This window comes from Arctopsyche grandis, chromosome 10 (genome assembly GCF_051622035.1).
Source record: "Arctopsyche grandis isolate Sample6627 chromosome 10, ASM5162203v2, whole genome shotgun sequence".
NCBI classification, from domain to species: Eukaryota; Metazoa; Arthropoda; class Insecta; order Trichoptera; family Hydropsychidae; genus Arctopsyche; species Arctopsyche grandis.
Genome location: NC_135364.1, coordinates 25739365 through 25745364, shown reverse-complemented (window position 1 = coordinate 25745364; position 6000 = coordinate 25739365). Strand labels below are relative to the sequence as shown.

The 6000-nt window shown below is 29.6% G+C and overlaps 1 protein-coding gene across 1 annotated transcript in view; it reads left to right on the top strand.

The window, feature by feature from the left end:
- Window positions 1-2875: 2875 nt before the first annotated feature.
- The window catches only part of LOC143918046 (uncharacterized), a 39829-nt gene continuing 36704 nt past the window's right edge, over window positions 2876-6000 (top strand). The window contains exon 1 of the mRNA XM_077439712.1: window positions 2876-3157. The gene's annotated coding sequence lies outside the window, so the exon portion shown is untranslated. The remainder of the gene's footprint in view (window positions 3158-6000) is intronic.

The following is a 6000-nucleotide window of genomic DNA, read 5'->3' as shown; positions in this document are numbered from 1 at the left end:
ATGCATGTATGTATGTACATATTATATATAGCCATATTATATAAACTAAAAAATGAAATCACATTATTATTATATATTTCCGAAACATAATTGATTTCCTTCACGCAAAAATTACGAATCACTAAATCAAAATCTCATCAGAACCAAAGACAAAATTGAGCTTTTTAATATAACGAAAAAAATCAACCTCTGTGATTGATGACTGAAAATTTGCGCAAGAAAAAGAATCTTCGCGAATTTAAATTAAAATTAGCATAAATTTCACGCTTTCAACGTACCAAAGCTTTACGACATTAAATCAAGTAAATTATAATTAATTCACACAGTAGGTACTTCCATAAATTATACAAATCACGCATGCATGCAAATTCTATTCGTTCATACACACGTACATACATACTTGAGAGATCCTCAATCTGCCGAAATACTTTGATTTTGCCAATTTTACAATAAACACAAGACGCTTGTTGAAAACTTGACAATCATTTTTTTCCTTCTGAAGTTGTAGTAAAAGCATAAATAATTTGAAAATTTAAACCTCAACCAAAAACAGGCCAGATTATTTGTTTTCTTTATAAAATGTAAAATAAACAGACTTCAACTTAAGTTCGTATACTTTTAAGGTTGCAAAATATATATTTTTACTTTATCTATGTACGTAGTAACAATAGATGACATTTCGTGATCAAGCGAAAATTTGAACTCAAGATTTCGACTGACTAGAACTCAGAATCGATCACTGATCACGCTTTCATGATCTAGAAAAAATGTGTGTGTGTCTGTGTATTTTGGGGATTTGTTGGACACCGCTAGTCCTATCGAACTGTAACTTAGTATCTGTTACTGAAATTCTTATCGATACGACGTAAATTTTTTCCAAATTTTTAAGTTGACCGGAAATGTCCCAAATTTAAAAGCTAATTGAATCTTACTGAATTTTTTTTAAATGTAATAGAAATTATAAATTGTATACCCTAATATTTTTTCCTAAGCCGGAAATAGTACTTTTACTCTAGAGAATCGAGGTTTATTATGTTTTTCTCAGAAACCTTTTGATTTATTGAACTGAAATTTCATATATAGAATTTTAGGCTTAATACCAAGTTATGCTTAAAATTTGGTAAGCATCCGTCAACCGCAAGTGGCAGTTTACTCTTGTTCGATTTTTCTTCCACTATTCTTTTCGACCCCTTAAACATGTGTGCTCTTCACGAAAAAAATCAAGTATAATTCTATTATTAATGTGATGAAAATAAAAAAAAATCACTAAATTTAATAAACCGGAAAGGGAATTTTTCCTCTTAGAAAAGCCAAAAATGTTGTGACCACGATTTTTTCCACACCGCTGAACGTATTGTAGCATATGCTTAAAGGAGCCGCCGTTATAATTGGTTTTCGAGGATTATCTCCAGGTTTAAGTGCAATCGGCATTATCAGGCGGCTTAAGTGGTTACGAGGGCAACAATGGAGACCCTGGATTAGGCCGAGTAGCATCCCCACTAGACAACGCGAGACCATGGGACTGCATATCTGGTACGTGACTATAACAGTAGGTAAACAAACGTGTCGAGGAAGATGCATTGAGCGACCTGCCCTTTATAAGCAGGTACTTAGACCATACTAAGGCGTTCTAGACGGAGCACTGGCAGTGGGTGGATCTCCTTAATCATCCAATAAATGCTGTGAAGCGACTTCGGCCTTTTATTTGGATCCTCCACCCAGTATCAGGCAGAAAATTTATATTTGTGTTCTTTATATACATACTTCGAGCTGATAAGGTTTTATTTATTTATTTTTTATTTTTTTATTTATTTAATATAATTGGGGGAGGCGGCAAAGCCGATAGGCCCAACGGGTTTGAATAAACATATTTTACAAATTATACATATATGCAATAAAAAAATGAAAAAAATTAAAATACATTAAAAAACCAATATTAAAATAAAATAAAATAAAATAAGACAAGAAAAAAATATTAAATTTATAAACAAAAAAAGATAAAAATACAGAAATATGATTATGGGAAAGAAGAATCACAAAAATCGTTTGGTTTTAAAAAAAGTATCAAGTTTATTCTTAAAAATATTAATATTAATAGAGGTTACTAAATCGTTGGGAAGACTATTCCAAACTGAAACCACTCTGTTAGAAAAGAATGTATCTCTGATCAATTTATTAGATTTATCTTTTTGGAGTCTAAGCGAGTTTTAGTTGAGATTCGTAATCCGAAAGTAGAATTTTATTTTTAAACAATATTTCATTATTTTATTTTGAGCTTTTAAATCATTTTTATTTTCTTGATAGTTAAAGTGTATGTATTATAATTAAAGTGATTTTAAGTAATAAAAAAATTTCGAATAAAATTCGACAGCCGGAAGTAGAAATTTTGTCTTGTATAAGTTTCCCTTTTGTCTTGTATAAGTTTGCGCTCAATTTGTATCGAAAACGCACCCATAACCGATGTGTGAACGTGTACGTTTAATTATCGCATTTTGTTTTTTGACCTTATATTCCTCAAATACATACATATATAAAATCATGCGTTGGTCACATTCAAACTATTATGATACCCTTTTAAGAGAAAAAGGAATAAAATGACTTTGAAGCGTTTTATTAAAATACGTACATTTATTGCAAATCAAAAAAAATCTTAAAATTTCAACTCAAATACATACGAGTACTTGCATTATATAATTGAAAGCTTCAAATGCGCTCATAATTAATTTGCTACAGTAATTAGATTTTAAACAAAATACAACGATTCTCCGAATCCAACAAAGGCTATTTGGGCATTTGAAAATATATACACATGTGTATATATTTATAAATGTGTGACTACGAACATACATACTACGTAGAGATGCTGAAACGTTTCAGTGTGCGATAGTCGTTCGTTCGGGTCAGACGCGTTGAACCGACAGACTTTCCTAGTGCGAATATCGAGGAAAATATTTAAAATAAACTAGAGAAACATTCACAAATATATTTCATTAATAAACGTTTAATTATGCAAATTTTCTAAATTAACCGTACGCTTTAAACGAATCGCTAAAATGTATTCAACATGTGAAACTCCCGTCTAAAGTGAGCGCGTTAAACTTTTTAATGAAACTGTGATATAATCTTGTTATATTAAGTTTGGATGCTACTTCTCGAGGTATAGTATGCAACATTATATAAAGAATATCATTATGTACATATCCGAAGTTTTATTTTTTTCTGCGATAAAAAATATCAATGAACCTGTCAACTGATACACCATTATTTGGGAGCTCATAAAACTTTTTGCAATCAGTAATATTTTATAACCTGCTGCGTGTCTACAAATATTATATGTATATTCAATAATACACAAAAATAGTAGCACGAAGATATTTAATAATAAATTAATATATTGTATTAACAGATCGTTGAGCAGAATATATTTTATGTACATTTTGACTAAATATAATACTTGAACTTGTATACAGAAACGTTTACTTTGAATACGAACAATATCCAATTGAAACGTCGTTTCTCAAGAACGAAAACAAATCTATATAAAGCCGGTTTATATATTAAAGATATTTCCTCACATTTAATGTTTGTTTACGATGTGCTAATGTGAAAATGAAACGCGATTTGATATAATTATGTATTCCCGGAATTTTCATCTAAATATTTTCACATACATATGTAGTCGAATAATAATTTTCGCACAAAAGCCCAATCAAGAATAATAAACTTCGAAATTCGCACAAATTTTAATTTATTCAACGTTATAAACTCACAGCTTTTTTTTTAATGCATAAAATTTTCATACAAAATGAATTTGAATACCAATTGTATTTTACGGATGTGAAATCACATATGTATGAATATTTGATTGTTCGAAAATCTACAAATTTTAAATCATGCTATATATGTATGTATGTATTTATATACATAAATATGTACGTCAAAAACTATTGCGCGAATTGCGTATGAGAATAACATTTCCTGAAATTCAAACGCACTAGGGAAATATACCAACTGGATTGCAATTTAAATTACGAATACATAAAATATAATACTATACGTACAATGATATGTAGTTTGAAAATCGAATCAAAATACTTGCACAATTTAACAAAATGAATAAAAAAAATATCACGTCCTCGTGTACTAATGTATTTCTAAAAGTTTTCTTTTAAGAAAACAACGTTGAATAAGATTATTTTTCGCTTTTCTTTTTAAATTTTCCTGCAAAAGAGGTTTAATGAAAATTTATATGCAAGTTAAGCCATATTCAACGAGAAGGGAGTTTTAAATATTATTATTTTCCTTCCAAGTCTCCACTTGGACGATGGTTAAGAGAATTTTACGACAAAAGCGAGTTCACTGCTTGCCGTATCGTTATCGTCATCGTTCTTAAATACACCATGGATTTTCCGAGAAAATATATTTTTGACGATAGTGTCCTCCCTTGGCGTATTCCAAATACTCAAAGGGAGGACATTCCGAAGAAAACAAAGCTATTACAAAACAAAATCTTTCGGAATTTTCATCTAAAGAAAATCCCATACATATAAAAAAAACTATCTTTTGTATAAATATCAAAAACTTCATAATATACATATGCCTTCTCAATAATAATATTTATGAAATAGTCAGTTGATTTCTACCAAGAAGGTTTTTTTCTCTCTAGTACGATTTTAATCATTTTTCAACTGACACGCACATTCTCTTCTTTAATAAATTCGTTTTCGTCAAAATTTAAATTAGATGTGTCAAATCTATATAACTGAATTTTCCTTCTGAAAAAAAGGTAGGATTAATCAAAAGCCATGAAAAATTGCCCCTGTTAAGGTAGGTAGATACGTCGCAAAAATTATTTCCCGGTAGACGATACAAACATGAAAAACGGGAAAAAACCAAGAGAGAAATTCGATAACACTTTTTATTCTGTACATTCAAATTTCAAATATTCCGTTGAGCTTATTCGAATTTACGCTTTATATTGAATTAATTCAGATTTGAACGAACGAAATGAAACATAATTTGAAAAACAATATGAATAATTCGATTACCCACTCGAACAAGGGCGTTTTCTTTGTTTTAACTTGAATTTCCTTTATACGCTCAATTTTCTTCGGAGCTTTTTAGCCAAAAAGTTCTGTTGACAAAAGGGAAAAACACTTAAACTTTACATTTTCCGAAATTTGTTACATCAACAAGCATAACGACCCCATCGAACAATCTAAATAACAATAATAATACAATCGAAAACAACTAAACTTATCTTTCATCCAACAATGTCGGAAGATCCATATTATGATCAAAAAAATAAATATGCAAACCCACTTTAAACACTTATTAAATTATTTTAATCACTTATTAAGTGTGTTTTCGCCCTAATTTTCGTGCGGCCAAAAGTCCGTTGTACTAACGTCCATCATCCTAACGTCCGTCGGTCGAGTGTGCATTCGATCAAATGTCCGTCAACCAGATATACAGATAAACGAGTAAAAAGGTTAAAATGGAAATGTTGCCAAATAAATTGATGGTAAATGGACAAAGGAAGTTTAAGTAGTAATGATCTATAATATAATGATACAAAAGAAAAGAAGGGCCAAGTAGATGATCAATTAATTATTTAAAGAAAATGTGTGGAAAAGAAAGAAAACAATAACAGATTATTTGAACTTCACTCATAAAACTATCGAAGCGTTTTGATTGACAATAGATGAAGCGTTTTGATTGACAATAGATGAAGTTTTGTGATCATACGAAAATTCAAACTCGAGATTTTGACTGATTCGAACTCAGAATAGATTACTGATCACGTTTTCATGGTCTAAAAAAAATGTGTGTGTGTGTCTCTCTGTGTGTGTGTGTCTTATATTGTGTATTATATTGATTTTTTATTTTAGTAGTTATATTTTAAATAATATTTCAAATTTGTTGTAATTTAATAAGTTCGCAAAATTCAGCTAAAATTTAAAACAGATTTAACAAAAATGATTAATGTATTTAAAATCG